A 27,030-nucleotide genomic window follows, 5' to 3' on the forward strand; every position below is an offset into this window, starting at 1 on the left:
TGATCGACTAGTGAGCTGATAAAATTACATTACATGTGTACTTTTTTTTTTTTACAGCAAAACATATAGATGGTGTGCTGGCGTTGGATATATAGAAAGTTGGATGAGGTGGCAGGCGGGGTTGTCCCCCCATTATGTGGGGGAAAAAGAAGTCAAAAATATGTAGCAAAATGTGATTCATCCAGTTAAAGTCACACAAACTTCATAGATCCTCACATTGCAATGCAAACATATATTGTTGAGACAGACCAGGGTTTTTCTTTGGAAACAGCTTCACCAAAAAGTGTTACAAAAATGCTTCTCTGTACTGTTGGTGAGCTGGCACATATTGGAGTTGTTCACATGTTCCCCTGCGGAACCAGTTGTAAATTCCATTTTATGCCACGTTTCTCAATATTCTGCTGTTAAAATACACCATTTTAATCCATTATTTTAAAACATGTTTTGTGGGAGAACCCCCACAGACTGTTCTACCCCCAAATGGTTTACGCTGTCTCTCTGCCACTGCTTGAGCCAATTTCAAAAAGATATTTACACCACTCCTCTGGAGAGAAAAAAAGAATTCGCCACCACAACTCCCATGTCTGTGTGTGTTTTATTCACTGCAACTCTTTACTATAAACTAGGGGACGATTGCATCCGAAATCATTTTGAAAAACCGTCCACAATTTGCCCTTCAAAAGATTCATTTTGAGTCGCAGGTGTATATTCGAATGCCAACTGAGAGAAGAAACAAAAGAAATATTCCTGAGGTACATGTGTGGTGAGGTCACTTGGTATGTGGCAAGCGGGCAAGCACATATAACAATGCGTTGAAAGCACTGCTCAGTGAGGAAGCCATTTTAAATCACGGCGATTACATCGACAACTCCTAAAGTGGGAACTGCGCGCTGCATTATGAATGCACCTCAAGAACGTTCGCTTTTTTTTATTTATCACTCTGTGGGGCAACCGTCTGGCAGCGAGGCCTGAATGCAGAGCACACGCTGCTAATGGCATGGGACAACACGAATTATTCTGTCAAGAAATTGGACGGTTATTGATAGTTATGTTTACATGGCAGTGCAGCTCGCTGACTTCAATGCCAACGCGTATGCCAATCACACCTTCCCACCGGAAGCCCTTTCGCGGTCCTCATCAAATGCCAGCAGCATCTTCCCCACAAAATCTAGCACTGTGTGTGTCAGTGATGCGTCGGTGTGTTCGGGAAAAGGTAATCTTTCAGTAGCTTGATTTGTCAGGGGTTTTGTTTGCTATCGCACCGGCAGCAGCCTACTAATGTGCTGAGCATTGTGTGAAAGATGCTCGTACTGAGCATTCAAACTGTATGTTTCAACGGCGTGGCCGGATGTTGAAAGCTTGTTGTTTTGTAGTAGTAGTAAACATAGAAACGAGCTAGGAATGGATTGGTCCACTTCTCAAAATACCATTACAGATTACCCGCCAGACCCGAAGCAGATACCAATGATAAGGTTCCCAAACCGTAAGAAAACTCATAACAACACTAAAGGCAACAAGGGATCTATGAAGAGGTTTTAGCACTCGACTTAGGTGGTTGAGCCAATCAAAAAGCATGGAAATTGGCTTGCTCTGCAGATACATATCAGGCTTCTGATATCTTTTGGCCACCCTCCTTCCTCCTCTCCAAAACAGCACTCCCATCCCCTTCACATTTTATTAAAGCGTAGACTGAAGCTGGTGTTCCCTCCCGTCACTTGGGTTGCCCACATGGGCTGCTCCTTTGCCTCTCATCCACCATGTAAACTGACAAGGTCCCTTGAGGATTTCTCTGAGCGCCCTCCTTTTTGCCCTCTTTTTCTTTTTTAGATCTGGCAGTAACACGCATTGTTCTCTGTCAGGGAGAGCTAAAGAAGGTACATGCAATAAGCTGGGGAGCAGAGATGGCAACCAATTGTACTTCCCTGCAAACCCACCCCTTTGGGTTTGCTCCACAGATGACTGAGACATTGAATTTAGCATTGGCAATAAAAAGGCAGTGGATTTTATTGCATATACATAAATCATAAAAAAATATCTGTAATTTATTTATAAATTACACTCATAATAAGTCTCATCTCTCATTGCACTTTTGGGTACATGGGCCCGAGGTTGTCCACCTGGCCCGTGCCACCATCTTCTTCCCATGACTTTGCGAACAACGTTCGGTGTCCTTTCTTTCTCTGCTTCTTCCTTTCTCATTCTTCTCCTTCTTTCTGGGTGGGTGGGTTGTCATTTGTTTTAAAAAATGTGTACTTTGTCTGGGGGCTTGGATGCACGCCTGGCCGGCTGGCGCCGACGGCCCTTCACACAACAATTCCTTAGAGTAGTCAAATGAGAAACTATCCAGTTATTTAACAAAAGAGGTAGATCTAATCCCATTCAGGGCTGGACAGCCCAGGATCCAGCGTTTATGGCTTTCAGTGGCAGTCGTCAAGTTGCAAAAAAATGACAAGTCATCCTTAGACTGAATAGTGGACCAATTTTTCATCCTCTCTTTTGTATGAAGCTGATTCAATTTGAATCTTATGTACATTTTACGACTCTTCATATAGGGAAAACATTTTAGATACGCTGGCATTTGACCTCTCCTGCGAGGAACCTGGCATATTCACAACATGAAGAATGATTGGATAAAGCTTCAACAGTCAGTCTCCAATCATCCTTAAAGAGTTTTTGCTTCACCGCATCAGGATTAGATAGTAACTCTGACTCCATAGAGCTGATTCTTTCCAACAGATTTTGCATATCATCCCTAAATAAGGTAACTGTTATTGTTGAGCATTCAACCATTATCTGTTTCAAATCAGTATATGATGAATTGTGCAGCAGAGACAGAAACCTGTAATATGTTGACAGTTTACGCCAAAGATATCGAGTTTGGAGTGCAGTTATGTTCAATTCATGACGTATAATGGGGTTAGGAATAGAAAGAGAGAGCCCTGATACGGTCTTTCAAATTGTACCTTGTAGAGAGTCAAGATATGGACCCACATTTACAGATGCCATATCTAACGCATATAGTAAAGCTGGTTCAATTTACCTGGATAGAAATTTAGGATAGGAAGAATAGAGAATATGCATAGTTTTCCAAATATCTGTTTCATGTGGGCTAGAAGGGGATACAGTCTATCTTTTAAGGCTAGCTTCCACATAATTATGGAAGACATGTTCATAATATTAATGCCAATATATCGAAAAGATGAAACCAGCTCTACTCTTTCAGCCCCCAAAGACCACCACATAGTTTTAGGTTTTTTGTTATTCGAGAAAATAGCCACCTTTTTTGCATTTGAATATACGCCCAAACCCTTGGTATCACGACGTAGGTTACAGATATCTTCGTTTTCAAGTCAGGGTTGCATCCATTTTGTTTTGCAAGAACGTTTTCAAGACAGGGTTACATACCTTTTGTTTTACAAAAGCAGTACAGGCATATATACAACTTGGCTATCATATGACATTGCAGTTATCATGAGATACTTGGAGGGTTAACGGCTCCAAGGGAGAACTTGTGCTAGGGTTTAGTATTTATTGAACAACCAAGTTTTTAGTAGTTTTTTAAACTTTGGTAGAGAGGTTTCATTGGACAGGTGGGGCGGGAGTGAATTCCAGATGTGGGGGGCTGCAATGGGGAAACTGGCGTTACCTGCTCTTGTGGTGGCTAAGCGTGGGATGTGCAGCTGAGTATTGGCATTGGATCTGAGTGCTCTAGGCAAGGCTTTGCGTGCAATGCAACTATTCAGGTAAGTGGGGGCGGCGTCAGATAAACATTTGTGGGTGGTGGTTAGTGTTTTGTGGAGGATTCTTGCGTGAACTGGGAACCAGTGTGCATCTCTTCTGTGTTGTGTGATGTGTTCTCTTCTCTTGGTGCCCAGTGCTGCTCTGAGGGCTTTATTTAGTAGCATTTGGAGTTTGGTTAATTTTTATTTTGAGGTACCTAGTAGAGTATTTTGGTTAGGATGATGGCTCTGGCAAGTGACAGGCAGTTGCCAGAGGATAGGAGATGCTTACTTAGTGTAATGAGTTTAGCAGTATAGGCCGTTGAGGAGGCGAGGGCACTGATGTGATTGTTCATGGTTAGATTGGAGTCAAGGTGAACTCCAAGTGTTTTGACTTTGTGGGAAATGGTGATGGGTGTGCCATTGATCACTATGGTGGTGTAGTCTGGGTGGAGTTTGCTGAGTCTGGTAGGGGAGCCAACTATGAAAATCTCAGTTTTTTCTCCATTAAGGCAAAGGCTATTATTGGCCATCCAATTTTGGATTTTGGAGTAGAATGTGTTGATGGTGGCCGTGTCCTGTTCCAAGTTGCCAGTGATGGGAATAAGGATCTGTGTATCGTCAGCAAAGTTTGTGTAGATTACACCCATAGCATTTAATGCTGCAAAGAGTAATTTAGTGAAGGCGTTGTATAGAGTAGGAGAGAGAGACAGGGGGCCTCATTACGACCCAGGCGGAGGACCATGGTGCTACTAGCACCATGGTCCATCCCGGTGTTTGCCATGGCGGAATGGGGAATTACCACCCCATTCCAAGGTTGGCGGAGCGGTAATTCCCCATGCCGCCATGGCCCTTCCCCATTCCCATTTTTGCCCCCATAGGGCTCAATGGGAATGGGGAAGGCGCTAAGTACGGTGCCGCAAATTGCGGCACCGTACTTAGCACCAAGGTCCCTTTGCGGGTCCCTACTTTAACGGCTGGTAAAACCAGCCGCTAAGGTTGGGTCCCGCAAAGGGACCTCGTAATTAGGCGCTAATAGGTTAACGGCGCTGCAGCCTTTTGCAGCGCCGTTAACCCATTAGCGCCTGGGTCGTAATGAGGCCCAGGATCCTTGTGGTACTCCTAGTGGTACCGGGATGAGGTCTGCTGCAACTTCCCCTAGGGTTACTCTTGAGATGCGATCGGAGAGGAATGATTTGATCCAGGCGGTGGCTTTCTGGGAAAAATAAAAGTTGGTGGATAGGGTTTGGCATAGTTTGTCGTGGTCGACCAAATCAAACGCTGCTGAGAGGTCTAGGAGTAATAGGATACACAGTTTACCAGAGTCCCTGATAGCGTCCATCGGTTTTTTTAGGTCCAGAAGGGCGGTCTCCGTACTGTGATTGGGGCGGAAGATTGTGATTGTAGGTGATTTTGTTCAAAATGGGTTTGTACTCGGGTATGAGCTATTTTGTCGATGATTTTGAGGAGGAATGGTACCGTTGTTATTGGCCTGTAGTTAGTGAGAATTGTTGGGTCTAATAAGGGCTTTTTGAGTAGGGGTGTGACCCATGCTACTTTGATGGATGCTGGTATTTCACTGGAGTTAAAGTACTCATTCACAAAGCTAGTGGTGGTGGGTACTAGCGTGGTGGCGCAGTCTTTAACTACTTTAGCTGGAGTGCCGTCGCCTTTGCAATTAGAAGGCATGAGTGATGCTATTGTCTTGAGGTCATGATCAGAGGTGACTTGTGTAAAGTGGAATACTGGTGCATCCCAGCTAGCAGTAGTAGTCGGATGGTGGGGGGGCATGGTGGTGAGATCTAGTATTTTTTTTTGCAAGGCTTTTTTGTTTTGGAGTGTGGTCACTTTAGAGGATAGAGTGTCCTGAATGGTGGTGCATCAGGCTTTGCTAGGGGTTATAGGGCTGGTGGGACGGATGGGTGATTCTAATTCTGTAATAATGGTAAATAGCTCTTTAGCGTTAGAAGCTGCGGCCGCTATACTGTCATTGAGAGAACCCGCTTTGTGAGAGAATACACTGAGTTTATAGGCTTTAGATAATTGTTGTAGTTTGGTTTGAAGTTCTGGGGAGTTCTTATTCCTGGTTAGGTGTTCAAGCGCTCTTTTTTCTCTTCTGAGTTCTATGAGTTCATTGTTGAACCAGGGGGCGCTGGGTTTAGGTTTGGGCACTTTGGTGTTGAGGGGGGCTACTTCGTCTTTGATTTTGCACCATTAACCATGAAGTTGTTCCTTATACAGTACTCATAGAATACATTATACTTTTCTGGGAGACATTGCAGAGTCCTATCAAATCATATAACGTCATCCACAAAGGGCAAGCAGTGGATCTTCAGATGCCCCAGTTTTACGGGCACCATATCACTATTCCGACACAAGTTTGCTATGTCGCTTAAATAAGCATTAAAGAGGAAAGGCACCAAGATGCACCTTTGTCCCAATTTAAAGAAATTGTCCATCAAACCGCACCTTCTGGATTCAAGTAAACTCTCAACATAGATTTATGATGAAAATGAGAGATCAGCTGTATCAGTTTGGGTGGTATTTTGTATTGGAACAATTTATTCCATATGTGTTCTCGTACAAAACAATCAAATGCTGATGTCAAATCCGGTGAAGCCATGCATCTATTACCACCTTGATTGTGCTTAACCTAATACAGCTGAAGTTTAAATATGGTGGCATTGAGAGACGTACCCATGTTTTGGCGAAATCCCACCTGAAAGGGGGATAAGATGTTATGTTGACTCAAGAAGGTATTAAGGTCTCTCAACAAGCTAGCAAAGACCTTGTTTACCGAATCCATCAAGGCAATCGGACGATAATTGCCAGAGTCGTTAAAATCTCCCTTTTTATAAATGGGAATAATGGAAGAGTATAGCCAAGAATCAGGTACTATGTGTGCTGCATATATGTGGTCAAAATGAGGTATAATGAAATAAAACCATGCAAGCAGGTTCTTTTTCAACAGAAATGGCGGAAGACCATCGGGACCAGGGCCCCTAGATGGTTTAAGTTTCTTTATGGCCCATTCGATATCCTCCACCTTCCAAGGACAAAGAACATAAATAACATGTCCCCCATAAGGATCCACATAGTTCTTAAACTCAGAATTTCTTTGAAATAAAAGACACCCTGGTAGATTCCTGTATGACATTTCCAACACAGAATGCATTATCACAGGTTTTGTTTATAATAAGTGCCCTTAATTGTCTAGAATTCGATTTTAAAAGAATTCTAAGCACGGTCTGATTATCTCTCAAATATAGCTTACATTTTTGCGATTTAACAAAATGTTGATGATGCTGGCAGGCACGCACGCCTCCTCTGAGTTATATGTTCATTTAGGGAAAGATCCTTTCCCTTTAACAGGCTTATGTCTTCCTGTGTTTGCCCCTTAGAAAAGCCTTAATTAGGGGATCGAAATAGTGGGGTTGCATTATGTTTAACATTAACTTCATTTTCAAAAGACACCTTCCTAATGCATTGAGTAATGCAAATGTCCAGGGGGTCTCCAGCCATTTGATAAAGGACCCCATGCTCTACCACCAACCCACCCTGGTGCACATTGTCACCTTGGAAAAGAACCTTGATTAGCCTGTTGTAGAGTCTTCCATCCCAACGACAAGCTTGACCCTTCCTATCAGGTCTCACAGCAAACAACACAGGACAGATTCTATGTGCAGCAATTTGTAATTTCATGTTAAAGTAGATCATCAAATGATCTCCTACTGAGGGGTCAAAGGACGTCATATTGCTACACATAGTTTTCAGAATAGACGAGACAAAAAAATGATCTATTCAAGAAACAGCATTGCCCATATGCCAGGCATGCAAGTCGGCACCTGTAATGGAAACAATATCTATTTGTTGAAGATGCTAGTCCGACAGAAAGGAATCCCAAGCGAGGCCCCACTTGAGATGGTTGTTAGATGTTTCCGGAGTACAGGTAAGATGATTATACACCTGACCAATGGCAAATTGGCATTAAAGTCGCTGCCCACAAGCATTGTATGCTGGTGGCCCTCCAATAGCCATGTTTCGAACATCTTTATTTCATTTAGGCTTTATTCGACAATGGTCATTAGCCAAAACACATCACAAATATTTCATAGATAGGAAATTTTAAATAACCATATTACAAGACAAATTATTCCTTATTAAATCATTAATAACTAAATGCCTTATTGGTATTTGACCAATAAAGTACCTTTACGTAGACTAAAACAAGCTTAAATCAATACAAGCTTTTGCAGAAGGAAAACAGTGTCAGTCATATAAGAATATGACTGGGCTAAAGTGCTTAGTTTAAGACAAAATACATCTCTACAATTCTTGTGACCCATTAAAAAAACATGATCTAATTCTGACATGCCCTTGGGGATTTAAATCAATTCCATTCCAATTTAGCAGCACATTACAGGGCCAGGCGTAGTTCTCCTAAATTTAGGAGCCCCCTCATCTATTTTCTTCAGCTTTCTGGGCCCTTGACCTTATGCACCATGCCCGGAACAGATAGGTGGCCACAAAGCATACAGTGTTAATGTCATAACAATGGTGAAATAGTAGCAGTGCATCCGTTGGGCGATGTATGGCATAATTGTTACATAGGGTCTTCAGGTACTTATTCCTCGGACTGGCATACGCCTGGCAGTAGAACAAAACATGACAAAGCGTCTCCCTGGCCAAGCCACAGGCTTGACAGGTATAATGTTTCGCTATGTCCCATTTACATGTGCTATAGGCCAGGTTTAGTTGGCCCAGCCTATATTTCGTTTACAAGTGACGAGCATATGAAGGAATGACCACATCCAAGTAGCTCTCGAACCTCGGGAGCAACTTGCACTCCAAGTAAAAATCCCCGTGGCCAACCTGCTACAGACATTAATCATGTTTGGTTCCGTAACCTCCTATACTGTGCTCTTTAGCCTATCAGCAAAGCCTGTTGGGATACTTACAGGGTTGTCCCAGTAAGCCTCTAGATGGTATTTCGCCAAAAGAAAACTCTTGACATGGGTGAACCAGGGCAAAGATCTACCTGTCTTCTGTTCCAGCAAATGTTTAATGCCCTCACGGTATATATTGAGTTCCGGAGTTGTCCAGACTTTGGCCCAATACAAAACCGGTCTGAGGGCAATATCCACACCTATCGGCCTATGACCAAGCTCGAGGTAGATTGGTATTCCTGGGCACGTAGACTAAAGAGCCCCCTCTCCACCAACCTCAGTTTATCATCAGCCACATGGCCCCAAGGGTCCACGCCATACAGTGACGCAAACTTTGCTTGGGCAGTATACGTTAGAGAAGGTGTAATGGCCATGGGCAAGATAAAATCTCCATATTGCACCACTACATTTAGTTAAGGTTGCACTAGATTTGGCTAGCTGTGATGTCAAGCCACCCCTATCATGAAGTCTAACACCAAGGTAATCAAAAATGACGTACTTGTCCTATAGGGGTGTCATTAATGTGTAATGTGACCTTGGTAAACTTTTTAAATTTAGGTTGGAAGGCTAAGGTTTTGGTTTTCCCAATATTGACCTCGAGTTGGAGATCAGAGCACTTTTTGATAAAGGCTCCCAGGGCAACCTCCAACCCCCTGGGGGAAGTGGACAGGAGGACTACATCATCCGCAAAAAGGAGAATAGGGATGGCTTCCAAACCTAGTTTGGGATGGTCAAGGATTTTTGATCTAACATGATGTATGATTTCATCATAATGCATCGGGAATAGCAAAGGGGCGAGGACACACCCCTGCCTCACCCCTCGAATAACAAGAAATGGTTCAGTCAAATCGCCACCCAGGCCCCATTGCACCATTGCTGTATTACTCAAGTAAAATTGTATGATGATTTGGACCAGATTTTCTGGGATTCCCCTGTTGGTCATAATGGACCATAACATGTCCCATGACATGAGTCAAAAGCGGTCCTGAGGTCCACAAACAGTGTATACAGGTTTATGTTCCTCAGGGTCGTGTATTTCTGCATAACCAAGAACAAACGGACACCTGGTCTATGGTACTTATCTTTGGTCAGAATCCTGCCTGTAGATGGTCAATAAGGCCTTCCTGCACAACCAATTTTTGTAGGTGCTCATAGATGACTCTAGCAAATACCTTGCCTACACCATCCAGTAGGGATATGGGCCTTAAATGTGCTGGGTCCTCTCTTTCGAAGATCTGTAGCTGTGAGGATTAAAAAGTATAATAGAATGTTTGGCTGGGTTCCAGTATATATTGACTAGTAGATATTCCCCCACTGAATCAGGGAAAATAAAACGAAAAGCCAAGATCCCCTCACATGCAACCCACAAATTACAGGTGGATTTTAGATGGTTGGCTATCGCAATGATGAGGCCGCCACTAGGTTGACCACTAATTGATCAAGTTGCTGGAAGGGAGTATGCCAAAAAACCATTGAGTTCAATAGCCTCCATAGACATAGTATCTTGAATGAACATGATGTTGCAGTTCTGTAGGTACCTAGAGTCATTCCACATATGCCAAAAGTTGGCCATTCCATGGGCATTCCAGGATAAGATTGCCTTATAAATTCCTTCACAAACAGATCAAAGGGTGGTGATTGCCAGTGATTGGCTGTGATTCGCTGGGTCCTCTGGGTCCAGGGGTGGGTTTATTAAGGAGCAGGTGGAACAATGCTGTTTTAGGCAGCTTGGAAAGATGCCCGAACTGAGTAAGGCATTAACATTTTAGAGGTAAGAGGGTCCTGTGATCTTTTGTTATATGGCAGATGGTAGGACGTCTTCACTGTGGTAGGTTGGCTTTAGTGAGGCAAGAGTTTCACCCTCAAATTAAAAAACAATATCACATTAACAACATTACAAAATAAAAGGGTGAGTTAGGGTTTTAGCAATGTAGTATTCTTGCCATTCCAAATTTTTAAAGATTTAAAGTTTTTATAGGTATTAACGGATCTATGTGATCGCTGCGACGCCCATAATGTCAACTTTCATTTTGCAGACTCCCATTATGGCGTGGCGCAGATCACATAGATCACTGTGGCTGGTATCCCCCTACCCGCCTCACCCACTTCCCACATATTTTGCAGGCGGCACACATTAGAACTGTCTCTCCTGTATCTCTGTGCCATCAGTTCTCACCCACTAAGGTGGGTCAGAACTAATACTGCAGGGTCTGGTTTATTTTGGTTCGCTTTTCTTTTTTATTGTTCCCCACTTCCATCTAATTGAAGCGGGGGACACCCCTTCAAACCCCGACCCCCATTACACCGACTAAGGGGAGCAGGGGCACACCCCCACAACCTCCGCTCCCCCCAGTTGCAGTAATGGGGGTCGGTATTTTTTTAACTTTGCGCAGTTCTTGTACTGCCCGACATTTTTTAGTCATAAATCTTTTTTGCTACAATCTTATCAAATAGGATGCAACGTTATTCAACTTCCGGCTTTCAATAATGATATGATATGATATGATAAGTCATTCATAACGCAAACCAACGTTTTTTTTAATTTGAAGGAGAAGCTGGTGCCCCATCTGCAAAAACATTTTCTCCAATGGTGCATTGCAGCACTGAGGGTTTTCACAAATTAAAAGCAATATTTTGGTTTTTGCCCGATGCAAGCCATTCTCGTAATAATCCAGTGAGAACTCCAAAAAGAAAAGCAGCTGTAATAAAATATGGATATGGGAAAGAGGAGTATTCACTTGAGTGGGGGAGGGTGATTTAGGACCAAATGGTAAGATGTACACTTTGGGGGACTAGAGCGGGATGTATGTTGCACTAGAAAAATCGCATGCCGTGTTCTCCAGGCATACCCATTGTCTCCAATCCCCTTCAATGTATATAGTGCTCTAACAATCCACATCCAAAATGATTAGTCATTTGTTCCACAAGTAAGCAGTTGGCAAGACAGCCTTCTTTGACCTGCAGCTTTTTTGGGGTATATGCCCATCCTACACATGGTACAGAAAACCCCTTTCATGAAAGGTTTCCTATCTACCCAGGATTGCTGCAACTGGATCTTTTGGTTGATTCGCAGAGAACACCTTTCTTAAAATCTGGAGGGTAAAGAAGCTTGTCACCGGTTTCATGAATTTGTCTAGGGAGGATAGCTCAGGGGCAACATGATCGCCTTGGAAGCAAGACGACACGGAGCAACACAGGTTCGATCCCTGGGTCCGCGTTTAGAATCCTCTGCATATTACGCGCATTATAAATAACCTATATTATCATATCATATCAATTGGCCTCATTAGATCTTCTCTGCATTGAAATCCCTAAACTTGTCAGACACATGAAACCATCTCCAAAAGTTGTCATGTGTGTGACGAGTGTATTGCTACCAACCAACCAGATGTTGAACATTTGCCACCTAAAATGTATTGGACTCACATACGTTCAAACTCAAATGCTTTGGTGGTAGAACTCTGTACACTCAAGCCTCATCCCTTCAGAACTTCCTACTTCTCAATTTCCACCTCAGTCAATATAACTGAACTACCTTAAGTCTCTGACGGCATGTTCCTGATCACCAGCACATTTACGTTTTGAGGTTGCCATCATTTCTCCGGACTTTGAAACTTGACTCCCTCCCCGTACCTTTGTGCTCTCGGATGTCTTTCATTCCTTTGAGTGCACAAATTCTAAATAGCACATATTTATCAAACGTGTAAAGCATACAGTATAGTCATGGGAGTGGGTCATAATTTCGTGGCTAGTAACGATTCCACGGGTCTTTCTCGCTGGGGAGTTGGATATATGTGGCAGAAACAGGCAGTGGAAGAGACGGGTGTTGAAAAAAGACAGAAAGGTAGAGGTGGCAAAAGAAAACCAAAATAAACCCCAGAAAGACAGCATCGAAGGAGACAAAGAGAGTCCCAAGCAGGAACAGTGGACTTGCCCAGAGTGTGAAAATGAAAAAAGGAGAAGAAAAAACAAACAGGACTGGTGGGCCCTAGAGACACCGCAAGAGCTGGCCAAGACTGCCAGGCCAGGAGCAGCAGGAGTGGAGCGAGGCACCACCACGAAAAAAGACCTGCAGAATCAAGTTTTGCAATAAGATGTCCCACGTCCACAGGCATTACCATCTTTGAGCAAGTGGACTAGCAGCAGCGGACAGACACCATTCTGCATAGTAATTGAGCACGGCCAGGGCTCAAGTTAAGGGTACAGGTGGGTGGACAGAGGTCCCCCATTTTTCAGAAGTCCCCCCACCTTTTTCAGAAGGCACCTTGACATGCTAATTTCTGGTGACACAACATTTAATTGGTATGTTAATCAGTTCCCCCACTTTTATTTTTTAGGCCTTGACCCATTTTGGAGTAGCAGAATCAGCATCAGGGAGATAACGTAAACACAGCAACAGTCAATAGGTCGGCGTTTAAAGTGTGGTGGTGTTTAACGCTGGGTCACTGAAAAGTCAGGTATCATCAATACAGTCAGTGTGGTGAGGGTGGCAATGCAAGCTGGACAAACTTTATTGTGCATGAGAGTCAAGGTGCGTAGGGAGTTTTTAGGGAGCATCAGACTACAAAGCCTACATGTGAAGTGCATTTACCATGGCATACTGATCTAAAATCCATCATCCAAGCAAGACAGTCATTAAACCAACCAGGGAAGTCCCCTGTCTTACTGAGAGCCATTCACACAGAGCACACAGTTTTGAAATGAACAGTGCCAGTTAAGGCCCATTTTGATTTACATTCATATAGCCAATCAAAGGGGACAGCAGATCATCAACCATGCACAGTTTCCTCCACTCTTGACTAACTGAACTCAGCTCTCTCCATGCACTTTCCCTCTACTCTCATTGATTGGTCGGGAGGTACTGTGAGAATGGGGGAATGGTGTGGGCTCGACTGAGCCATTCTGGCTCTGCATCAACCCAGAGGAGCCACCATCCCACCCCTGAGGGGTATGGAAAGGGACAGATGGTGGCAGAATAAAACAGTCAACACCGGGGTGGCTTATTTGCATAATGATGGGGAATGGTTACAGCCATGAATGCCGGTAGTGATCATTGCTATTTAGGTTTTATATCTGAAGGAGCTGTAAAAAGATAGGCAGGAAAAGTGCAAAAGGGAAGAAAGACCCAGGGCCTGGTGACGGGTTAGGGTTGCACATGCCTGACAGAGGAGGACAAAGCAGTGGGGAATGGGGTTAGAAGATAGTAGGCCTTTTACCAGGCCAAGGTAGGAGACCAAGCAGCAAATACAAACGTTGCAAGTATATCGATGCTGCGCATGGTCGTTGCTCAACTAGAAATAAAGTAAATTGAATTATCTTACACACATTTTCTTCAAAATGCATATACTTTATTCCAGAGTGTCTTCAAATAATTCAGTTCCAGAATGTCTTTATTCAGTGCTGTTGGTCAATGCATTTCGTTAGGCTGAGCATGATATCAAACAAACCTCTGTAAAAAAATAAAAACATACAACAATGTCTACTATATTGCTATGGTATGTTATGCCACTGCGATTTATACCGCTCATTGGGTTCTGGTGTTCTGAGCTCATTCTCTCACTTAGGGTATTGGAGTCTTTTTTTCCTTCAATAAAATGCTATTGGGGTGTGCTGCGCCATACTTGTGGTCTGTCCATTCACTATCGATGGTATTCGTCAAAAGTAAGCACTGGCACTAGGAAGAAGGATGTGGATGTAATAACTGGATTACTTCACTGTAATCTTCATGACTGGTGGTCCTGCTCGTACTCATCACAGTACATACAGCTGCCTCTCCCACCCTTCTCTGAATGGAAGGGCTCACTCTACTCTTGGGGACTTAACTAAGGGATTGTAATGGACGGGGCATTGGACATAAAAGACTTCGAAAAAGTGCCCCTGTCGGTAGCTTGAAAGTAAGTACTGTCATGAAGATAAGTAAGAATAGGAGTAATGAAAATAAATGACGGTTAAGTAATCCAGTCATTAGTGCCTGCCATGAATGAAGACATGGCATCCCAAGGGCCAGCTTTGATTGAAAGGCTGATATTCTGATTTGAAGTGGCACGAAATGCAGTGAACAAAGGACAGTCAATGCAATTGTGAAATAGGATCTCCTCTCTGCCCAGGGCAGGGTTCGAAACTGGCAGGATATGGGAGCTTTTTTGCAACTGCTTGTAGTCTAGCAGAGCCTGCGTTGCTTGACAATGTGTAGGAGCAATGTTTGACTCCCCAATTTGACGTCCTGAGGCACCCGCTCTCATACTAAACATACAAACTTAACATTGAATTAGAATTGTTCGGCATTTCTTTAAATGAGGATTAGGTCACATTTGGAATACATTGGGTCATATGTAATGGAAAAAATGCTATAGTGTGCATCTTATGTAGAAATTAGATTTGCAGCCTGCTATGTACTGCTATGTTGTAAATCCTCATCCCCAAAGGTAGCTCCTGCTTCCTGGGTGAGACTTAATACCCAAGACCTGCTTTTGATTTCTGTTATGGAGTACAGTCATTTTGGTGAGTTGTTTTTTGGAGGGTGTAAATATTTGCAACAAGTATGCGATTGCGACCGAGCAAAGCGAGTGAGCTCGAACTAACGAAAATGGTTTTGGAGTTTGGGGGAATTTTATGAACAATGGGTGAAAGTGGCACATTACACAGCACACGTGAGTAAAAGGCCAACAATTTGGGTAAAGGCCAACTATCGATTCTGCAGAGTGTAGGGTAAATCATGAAAAAAGTACAATAGATGCAAGTCACCAAAAGTGCACAGGGCATTTCCCAATGCATTATCATGCTGGTCCCTGCAATATATGCCAGTATAAAAAAAAAATGTCATGCTGGCTGTGCCCATACGTTTCCATGCTGACTCCAGCAACATATGATGGTATTCCCATATAAGACCATAATCATGTTCGCTTTAAGATGTTCTTTTATAGTGTCATCAGTGGTCATGGGCACAAAACTGGTCCTGAAAATACATGCCAGTACTCCTATTTAAGAACATACTCCCGTTGGTTTGGCCATTAAAAGTGACATGGCACAATATGAAAATCTGTCCAAATTCTGTTCCATGTAAGCCAGTCTAGACTCATAAGAACACTTATCATGCTTGATTTAGTCAAATTTCATTAAGAGAGTATTAAATAGTTTGCAATTCACACAAGAAAATAACATAACAAAATATAACACTAGATAAGTGCAATGTGTGATAAAAGTGCTAGTCACAAAAGGAGGCTGTAGACAATTCACTGCCAGTTAACAATATAAGGAAAGAATGGCAAAAATTCCTCATATAAATGTTCAGTTGCCAGGGCAACATACTCCACTGGGAAAAAGCAATCTTTCGAGCAGGAGAAGCCAGGTCAACTGGACAATTATGAATGTAAAAATTGAATTCATAAGCTGATTAAATCAACCTATCACATAGGCAGAGAAGAAAGAGGACAAGTAATTGAATCCCAAAGAGGCCAGTCCAATAATGTATTAGCGCTGCAAAATCTCACAATCCTAAAACCATACACTAAAAATCTGACCTAGGATGCTATATGTCTGTAAGAGCTTCCTTGTTCCTGTATGTGAGCTCCGAGGAAGCCAAGGGAGAAGGGGTTGGAGCGGAATGTGGCATGTGACATGTACCACATGTCATGGTCAGATCCAACGCCAACCAGTTCTGAGTGCGTCCCCGGCGCAGTCTTCACCCTGATGGGCGAGGACTGGGCCGGGGACCCCTCCAGACCTGGTGTGGCGGGGGCCCCCACTCCACCAGTAGCTTTGTTTAAAAAATATATATTTCCTTAATTTGTTAGAATCATTGGAGTCGCAAGGGAGTCCCCATGGGTTGCAACTTGCGACCCCTGGCAAATCCCCAATTACATCCCTGCCCTTAGCAGAAAACATTAGCCAGGACCTTGCAGAGAGATGCACACACACCAAATTAGACCTCCCCAACGCAAGACTAAATGCCACACAGTAAATGGTTAAGGCAAGGGGACGAACATCTTCCTAGGCCTGCAATGCACTAGTGAGGTCCTAAAAGAGCAACAAAGAAAGATAGCAGACCCCAGAACTAAAGGACAAAACACTGCACATCGATTGGTCAAAACCCATCAGCTTAGCTGAGTTCCCAAGCCTGTGTTCAAAAGGGATATAGCAACTTATGTTTCTAGGGAGTACATCCAAACATATCATAGTGAAGGTCACAAATTGGCCAGAGCTGAACAACGAGCAGTGAAGAGTATGTTTGTCAGGATAGAATAATACAGTGCAACACTGCCCTCTGTAGGATAAATTGCACTAACAGAGCTCCAATTGCTAAGAAAGAAGTCATGCAAAGCACCATTACACATGAAATAGAATCGATTAGGAGTCAGTGACTTTTTATGGAAACTCACAAATAACCCTCACAGCACATTTCCTTGTCACTGTAAGAGAATGAAGTTGTGCAAACAGCTAAGCCCCAGCACATAAGGTGAGAGGCAGGACAGATGAAATCATGAGAAAGGGAAAATCAAGTAATGTTTCCAACGATGAGTGGCAAAGTGGACTGGAGATGAATAGGTCACAATGGTGAGAGCGTTAAGACAGTGCCAACCGATTTGGACAATAAGAAAGGATGTTAGGTTATAATTTCGATATCACACTGTCACATCTCACTTAGGGATTGGTCGAAAATGTACTTAGTGATTCACTCCACACATACTCCTCCTGGAACAACCAGTTAAAAGTCAAGTTCGAATGATACAAGGTTAAAAGGGTGTTATCCAATCGGTAAGGTGTGAAAGGAGATAATCTCAATGCAAATTAACTACCAGCTTGATATTTCTAATACAGTCGCGAGGTGTGCATAGACCAATAGAGTTAGGAAATGTATGGAAGCACTTATAGTGCAAATGACGATGTCCAATGGCAGACTTGGAAAATGTAATCAATTTGTTGTCTTTTCTGTAATTGCTATAAAACCAGCAATTTTTTGATGAACAAATGCATTTGATTTAGATAATTCCCAGCTGTGTTACAATAAATGTGTCTTCTTCTCACATCTCATGCATTCCTTTTTTGGCTCTTTTGGATTGATTTGTATTAAGTGGGACTTGCCTTACACTTCTGTTAATCAAATCCTTATTTCTGTCCCTGTTGGGTATTTACATGCACTTCGGGAGGGATTGCCCCCCAGCCAACCCTCTTTAAATTTCACCTGAGTCTGATGCTACTCAAACAGAAACAAACAAAAAAGTATTCTGACCCTTTAAACTTCCTCAAATATCTAAATGGTTCTCCCATTTTGGTGGTAATCATATAATCATTGTGTGCCACATAGTTCTCTATTTGAAAAACATCTGATTGCCAGCTTGTTACTTTCTTTTCTTCTGTTTTAAGAGCTGGTGAGATTGAGACATAACCCTTAATTACTGCAACATTCCTCTTCCTCATCCCAGCCCTTGCTGGGTTTCCAAACTGTCAATGCCACGCTCCCATGACCACCCTTTATGTACTTAACCTATAACAGTTCTTTATAACCTGCTATGTAATGGTACGCTACACAAGATGTATCCCTGTGCAGCCATTTCGCTCACCTTGTAAAATGCACAACTAAGCTCAAATACCTTAATTGTAACTAAGTTGATCTCATGCAACAGCGCTACGATGCCTCTGGGCTGTTTTTGTGTGCTTTATAAATGCAAATAAATAAATAAATAAATAAATAATGTTTCTCAAGCTTTGCTCCATTCACTGTCCATGGTGAGGCTACTGTTTTCACCCAACCATCACTGGGTAGGATGGACCAGCCCACCACAGGCACTCCCTGTTTTTCCTTCCTGTCACACAACAGGATGTAGTTCTTTTGACCCCTGTCAGGCTTGGGTCTTAAAAGGCAGCATGCACTCTATGGGTTCACTGCCTGACTGGTGTGATGGGGAATAGGAGGGTAGACTGAAATGGAAGGCTTCCGGGGACCCTGCTTGGCTTTCTCCAGTTGAGCATGGGCTGGGCTATTGTCTCTTGAGCCAGGAAAGGGGCATTTCCATGCCAGACCCTCAAAGGTGTGGACAGGGTGATCACACTACTTAGGATCGAGATGTACTCTGGAGGAACTCTGCAAGCGAGGTACGGCAGCAGTTCACTTCAGTTTCACTCAACACTGCTGTAGGTTGGTCTGGTCTTCATGGATGCCTGATGGGGGGCTCTGAGCAGAGTATAGCCCTTTGCCTGCTTTCGGATGTTACCTGGAATTTGGGTGAGTGACTCGATTGGAATGCTTCTTGAAAGCCCACCCTCACTGCCAGGTGTGAGGGCTTAATGGATATTGCTTACTATTATTCCATTAATTGAGGTGGTTGAAGTTATACATGCATGTTGAGTTTTCTGCTAGACCGCAGAAAGCTTATCAGTCCCAGTCTGGGCCGTTGATCCTTTGTGCCTTCCTTGGGTCTGTATAATTGTATTATTATTATTTAATTTGTATAACGCGCCACATGCCCGTAGGTCTCAGGGCGCAGGAAAATGCTGTGTAACATGGGCTTGACATACTGGTTGGCCAACTCAGCCCCTCTCTGCACCCCACCCCGAAGGTGAACAAAATGATCATCCTGTGGGTTGAACATGATGATGGTTCACACGCATGGTCAGGTTCATGTCAGAAAAGGCTAACGTAGAATTTTAGGTTGCTCCGGTCTATATTGCTACTTTTAGGGAGGCCAAATGGGAGATATGTGCATGATGTTCTTTTCCTCAGCCCAGGATCTTCCCATCACAAGCCATTGAGGTTGAAGTTTGGTTTGCATGTTTCACTTCTGGTTGAGCATGCCCCTGTCATCTTTTACATGACTCGTGGACAGGGAGAGGCTAATGCAGATCATTCCATATGTGAATGTTCTTCTTGGAATGCAGGGTTTGGACAGGGTTCCCTGTCCTTTACTACATACAGTTGGAGTTAAGTGAAGATTCACCTCATCATGAATTGCCATTTCCTTCCCACCTCCTCACATCAGTCCTCTCCTGAATTGCAACTTCTGGGTGTTCGGGGCCAGAATAGGTTATCCGTTCTTCGGTGCGGTTCATTCTGTATAGGTAACGGATCTTGCCATTTGTGCCAGGGATTGCATGAACAGTGTTCTGACAATCTTAGTGCTTTTTATAGCACTTCGGGCTAGATTCCTTCAGTTTCTCAGTGACCCACAACATGATAATTTTGTGTGCCTCAGTCGTGGGGTGCAGAGAGGCATGAGGGGCTGAGTTGGCCAATTAGTATATGAAGCCAATGATACACCGTGTTTTCCTGTCTGCGAGGTGAGGCCATTGTATTTGAGCTATCTGCCCAGGTATTTTCTCACCCAAATTGGGTTATGTTAATCGGGGGTCTTTGGATATTTTCCTTCTTATTTTATTTTATTTTTTTATTTTATTGTGCATTTGTAATGCGCTTATACATCAATAAATTGTGTTTCAAAGTGCCCACAGGGCAAAGGGAAGGGAACAAGGGAACAGCAAGACAATGGAAGATTATAACAGTGATGAGAAAAAATACAATAGCGGTCCTACTAGGCCTTGTGAATATCTGGAGCGTGCACGTGCAGAGAGAGAAGAGAGAGAAGGGAGAGGAGACGGGGTAAGTGCTAGAGGTTCCACAGAGGGGGAAGTGCCAGAGAGCCAGTTGCAAAGGCAACAGGTAAGTGCCAGGCAGTGACCATTTGGTGGAAGAGGGGTCACCAGCCCATACAATAAGTGCAGGCCTGTGAGACATCACAGGCCAGTTGGTGCCTGAAGGCAAGTGCAGTGGGAGGGTGAATGCTGCGGGCGATTGCCCAGAAGGCCAGGGCCCAGAAGGACACACAAGGGCCCAGGCCACCAATCACAGCAACTGTGGGGGGATAGTACAGGAGGGAGAGGGGGAAGGGGGAGAAGAGGAAAGTCTTGAGGTGCTTGCAGAACTTGAGGAGATCCGGCCGCTCAAGATGGAGAGAAAGCGGGAGGTTGTTCCAGAGCAGGGAGCCAGCTGAGGAAAGAGGACGGCCACCCGCTCTCTGTTTAGAGAAGCGCTTGACAAGCAGAGATTTGAAGCCAGAGGATCGGAGGGAAGCCTTATGGATGATGCAGAGGGTATTATATTTGATCCCTGCAGCAACAGGGATCCAGTGGAGAGATTTTAGGGCTGGAGATACAATCCATGGGGGTTTGAGGCCAAGGATAAGTCTTGTAGTCCTATTCTGGATCAGATGGAGGGGGAAGAGAGAAGAAGATAGATTGAGGAAGAGGCTGTTACAATAGTTCAGCCTGGAGAGTACCAGGGCTCTGGAGACATTGAGCTTCTGGGGAAAAGTGAGGAAAGGGAGGATGCCTCTGAGGAGGTAGAGTTGGAAATGGGCATTCTTGTCAAGAGAGAGGAGTCGAAGATAACTCCCAGGTGTCCGGTTTCAGAGGAAGGGGTAGGGGGAGAGCCCATAGAGGGTGGTCAGAGTGAAGGGAGAAAAGATGGAACAGGAGACCCGATAGCAAGAAACTCAGTCTTGCTGGCATTGAGGCAGAGATCATTGGAGGTGCACCAAGCCTGGATGGCGGACAAGCCGTTAGGAATGACAGAGGAAGTCAGAAGAGAACAGAGGGCAGTCTAAAGAAGAGTTGGTATCATCTGCATAACACTGGAAGTGCGGAGAGAAAGCGGAGAGAAGATGAGCAAGATGGGAGAGATAGATTTTAAAGATTCAAGGCGAAAGGATAGAGTCCTGGGGAGTGCCACAGGTGCAGATAAAAGTGGGTGAGGAGAAAGAACCCAGGATAACCTGAGAGGGACGGTCAGTGAGAAAGGAAATCAGCTAGTCCAGTGCCCGCTCCAAGATACCAAGGGTATCATCGAGCCGCTTTATGAAGATGGAGCAGTTGACCATGTCAAAAGCAGAGGAGAGACTGAATAGAATGAGAATAGCAGGTGCGTTGGAGTCGAGAAGCAAGCAATTCCTCAAGGGTGTTCAGGAGAGTAGTTCCATGGCTCTGGATGCTCGGAATCCAGATTGATGGTTCTGCGGGTAACCAACAAGCTCAGTATGTTGGGTCAGTTGGGGGAAGACCAACTTCTCCAGAAGCTTCCCAAGGAAGGGAGTGATAGAGTTGGGGCAGTAGTTAGCCGGAGACAAGAGGCTGGCAGAAGGCTTTTTCAGGAGGGGGTGCACACGGAAATGCTTGAGGGAAGAGGGCAAAGATGCAGTGGCAAGAGTGTGATTACAGAAATCAGCGAGTGCCGGGACAAAGAAGCCACTGTTGTCCTTAATAGTTCTAGAAGAACAGGGGAGACCTGTTTGGAAGAGACCATCATAGAGCGGACAACTCTAGTAACTTTATCCGATGTGATAGGAGATAAGGAGAAAAGAGTGGCTGAGAGAGGGGCCGAGGGTGGCAGGGGGATGGGAGGAGGAGGGGGGAGAAGGAGGGAATTCCTGAGTTTTAGTAGTGAAGTGGGTGGCCAGTGCAGGGGTCATGGGAGGGAAGAGGTGAGGTAGAGACGGCAGCTGGATTGGCTAGTTCCTTGCATATTTTAAAGAGTTCAGCCATGTTGTTAGAAGCTCCAGAGATGCGGGCCTGGATGTGAGCCATCTTCTAACAGCGAATGGAGAGACGATGTTTCCTTTGGAGAAGGTGACAGGCCAGTTTATCAAAAGATGAGCTTGAGGTCTGCCACTTCCGTTCAGCAGCTCTGCACCTGTGTTTCAGGGCTGCTAGATCAGAATTGTACCAAGTGTTACGCTTGGTGACAAGTTTCAGATGGATCCTCATGACAGGGGCAAGAATATCGGAAGTGTTAGTGATAGCGAGATGGAGATTGTTGAGAGCAGAGTCAATAGTTGAATTGGTAGTGGGAGGAGGGTGAAATGAAGGTGGAAGCAAATGCAGCAACTGATACTCGTTTCATAGGATGGATGTCTGCAAACGCGGCTGGCAGAGCTGGAGGAGGTTCGGTCAGAGGGCTGAGAGGTTAAAGGTGAGAGGAGAGAGTGGTCAGACCAGGAGAGAGGGGTGGAGAGCAAAAGATCAACATCGATGATGGATCAAGAGTGTGCCCAACCGAGTGGGTAGGACCAGAGGGGAGAACAGAGAGGGAGAAAAAGGTGCAGAGGTCACAGAAGAGAGTAGAGGCCGTGATTGAAGAATCAAGGTGGATGTTAAACTCACCCAGAAGGAGGAGTTTAGAGGTGGAATTCAGGAGAGATAAGGAGTTGATAAGGAACAAGAGATTTTTGCCATCAGCATGTTTGCATACACTTGAAGAGGGGGGTTGCATACTGCTTGCCAGCAGAGTCCCTCATACACTCTGCTGGTCAAAAGCTTGATCCAGTTCCGATTTTTTCCTTTTGGGGAGAGGGCTTTTACTGGTGCTATGGGTATAGTAGTCATGTTAGTACAGGCAGTGCATCTATCAACATTGTTGGTGCAGTTGGACATCATATGGTTTCATGTGCTTTAATTTCTGCTTTTCCCATGGTGTAGGGATAACGCTGGTGGAGTCAGGGAGGAGGGGTTAATTGTCCTACGATAGGTGAGTCAGGGTTGGTTGATGTGCTCAGCAACACTCCTACAGACAAACTCAGTTGAAATGGTTCCTGAACAACTTATGAGCATTGGTTCCTCAATGCGCCCAAGGGGTAACAGATCCATATACTTGGCATGCATGCTGTACGGGTATTTACATGGTCTATGATGCATCTACATTGCTCCTTGGCATGTCTTCCTTGTTGGGTTTTTATCAACAACACTTAACCATCCCTAACTGGGTTAGGTAGTTGTTAGGTTTGGGATTTACCAGCTCTGCACATATCTGGACTGCCAGACAGACATAAAGGTTGCTTACAACAAGCTGCATTGCGTACTTGACAGTCTTTTTGGCCTTAGGTTTGGATTAACTAGTATTAACAAGTCTCCTTCTCTCCTCACATCTCTAATGTCTCTAAAAAGTCACACTACCAGCTGCACCTCTTCAGAGGTATTCTTTCCTCTCCTTCCCCCAGAAGCTCACTGGCCCTCATTACGACCCTTGCGGAAAGCGACTGACCGGAGCGCCACAGCGTAAATAGCGTTTCCGCCATTGTACGAAGGAGCAAAGTGCGGCCCATTCCGACCCATCGGGCACGAGCACCACGCCACGGCGGAAGTGCAAAGTCCGCGATGGCGGAAATGACCCCAAAACGGCCCACACCGCCGCCGTACGGCGCCCTAGGTGCAATACCGCCACCCCACTTAGCGGTCACCGCAGTGTGCGCCTACCGGAAAGTACGGTGCCCGGAAATATACGGAAACGGAAGTTAAAACATGGGCCCGGAACGGGAAACATCCCGGCGTACACCTATAAAAACACCAAAACCACACAACCACTAAAATCACTACCCTGAAACACACCCCAACCCGTCAACCACCCTAGCGAAACCACGAAAAATGGGAAAAGTAGCGAAGAAAGCGTGCGACCGCAAGCGGCAGGTCCACTTCTCCCGTGAGGAACTCACCGTGCTAACAGAGACCCTCCAGGAGAATGCAGCCGTCGTCTTCTCCACGCAAATGACCAGGACGGCACTTGCAAACAAGAAGGCCATATGGGCTCTGGTGGCACAGCGGGTAAGTGCGGTGGGGACCGCACCCCGCACCCCACAGCAATGCCGCAAGCGATGGGACGACCTGCGGATACGCGTCCGCAGCATACTCTCTGCCAACCGCAACATTGCCACAGCCACCGGGGGAGGTCCTGAATCACCCATCAAGTTGACCCCCTGGGAAGAAATCTGTGCCTCCACCATCGGAATGGAGAGCATAGAGGGAGTCGGAGGGATGGAGAAAGGAGTGCAGACATCCGAAGATTCAGGTAGGAGGGCCAGATAAAACAATGCCAAATCCACAAAGTCCAACCATGTGAAGTACCATGCGTCCACATAGTGCAACAGAAACACATGTCCAGGAGAACGTCCACACACATCGGCCTGATAGCGCACCTCAAAACCCACAATAAATACATAAATAATTAAAAACCCCTAATACACGCACTACACGTGCAGCAGGCACACCCTAACTGCAGGCTGCCAAACAACTGCACCCTCACTCCACACACAAATCAAAGCACCTCCAAGACCCCGACCCAAATCACCCTCAGGTACCACCCCAATGCATGTGATACAATGCCATTCCAATTCCCACTGACCCATCAATAACCCTCGCCCTCCTTTACTCCACCACAGGGTCCGATCCAAACGACGAGCTACAGGACACCCCTACCAGCACACCTGCAAAGAGGGCCAAGACCAACGGCCAGAGACCCTCCACCTCAGCTGCACGCATCAAGACACGGCAGCAGCACAAATCAGGTGGCAGCACAGAGGAGGGAACATCAACAGGCACCCCAGCAGCCAGCATGGCCACAACACCACCACCACAGGTCCCCCCAATGGATGCCACAGAAGGCACTGCCTCTGGTGGCAGCAGCACCATAGGTGACACCCCATTGATGGCAGCATGCTCGGACACAGAAGACGGGGATGTCGAGGTCAGATCCATCCATGACCTGTCCCAATCCCCCTGTCTGTCCCCTCCCGTACAACATGAGGATACCACGCAGGTGCAGCCACAAGACGACGACTGGCCATCCCCCACAAGCCCTGTGGCAAGGCAACATGAGGACAACAGCCCCTCTGTGACACCACCGCAAATGGCCATGGCCCAGCAGAGGCAACAGTCCCTCGACAAGTTAATCGTCCAACAGCAGCAAATGGCCACACTCCTCAAGGGCCATGCCGATGAATGTGGGGGCACCAAGGCAGACATAGAAACATCAACAGAGACACTTAGGGCAGAAATGGAGAGAGGTACAGAGACGCTAAGGGCACAAATTGAGAGTAGCACCGAGAGCCTGAGAGTCCAAATGGAGAGTAGCACCGATAGCCTGAGGGGGGAACTGCATGCGACGTCCAAAGACGTATGTGCCGAACTTGCCGCAGTGCGCCGTGTGCTCACTGAGCTCTCGCAAACCCTTAGGGACATGCATGGACGTGAGCAGGCAGACACATCATCCGTTGCAAGTTCCGTCCAGGGCAGCCCCCAACGTAGATCTGGAAGGAACCTGCGCTCCACAGGCAGGGGTGCCCCTGACACCCGCAGAGGGGGCATGCAATAGCGACAGCCCACTGACAATGAGCATCTTTGGACACTGGTGTTCGGGTGGGAGGTAGGAGGGTGGAGGGGGTGTGTTGGGCTCACTTGGGTGGCGGGTCGATAGGGTGTTCAACATGATATCACATATGCCATAAAAAGTGCACGATCAACCAATGAGAAGTGTGGACATTGATCTTTGTGTACTAGGCCATCATAGGCGTACAGTCCATATTGTGCATGTCCCAGACACACGCAGTGCCACGAGTCCCGTGTCCATGCATCAGCCACCAGGCGTGAGTGCTAGAAGCATACATCAATGAGATGCTGACGAATGTCACGGCCCTCCGGTGCCTCGCAGACTCCATGAGGTGCTGCCACATCCCCACCCTCATCATGACCATCATCAGGTGCTTGCAGTTCTGCGTCAGGGGGCATGGGCACATTTCTACGTACGCACATGTTGTGGAGCATGACACATGCCATGACCATCTTTGCAACCTTCTCATGGCGGTACAGGAGTGCCCCGCCAGACCTGCTGAGGCAGCGGAAACGAGTCTTCAGTAGGCCGAATGCCTGTTCTATGACTACACGGGTACGTGAGTGGGCATGGTTGTAGTCCTCCTCATGCTGGTCCCGTGGGTTCCGGACTGGTGTGAGGAGCCATCTCTTCAGTGGATATCCAGCATCACCTGTATGTGGACGAGAAACGTATGATGTGGAATGCCATTGATACGTACGCACACCCCCCCCCCCTTCCTGGCAGGTCATTGACAATTCACATACCCCACATCATCATGCATGTAATGAGACTCACCGAGTAGCCAGGATCTGTTCCCTGCGTGTCGTTCCATGTAGCGTGGTATTGTAGAGTTCCTCAAGACCATAGAATCATGGGTTGATCCAGGGAATCGGGCACAACAATGTGTAATGATCCTGTTGGAGTCACACACCATCTGTACATTCAGGGAATGAAATTGTTTTCGGTTGCGGTACTGGGCCTCCATGGCATGTGGGACGACCAATTCAACATGGGTGCAGTCGATGGCACCAATGCAACCCGGTATGCCGGCAAGTGCATGGAATCCCACTTTTGTGTTGGTAATTTCCTGCTCCGAGCGTGGTAGAGAGATGTAGTCGTCTGCGTGCTTCAGGAGGGCATCGAGCACTTGCAATAGTGTCCGTGAGAACAGTGGCTGAGAAATGCCATGCAACTGTCCGACTGTGTGCTGGTAGGTGCCTGTGGCCAGGAAGTGGAGTAC

Source organism: Ambystoma mexicanum, chromosome 6q (genome assembly GCF_040938575.1).
Source record: "Ambystoma mexicanum isolate Mex_15411 chromosome 6q, UKY_AmexF1_1, whole genome shotgun sequence".
Taxonomy (NCBI): domain Eukaryota; kingdom Metazoa; phylum Chordata; class Amphibia; order Caudata; family Ambystomatidae; genus Ambystoma; species Ambystoma mexicanum.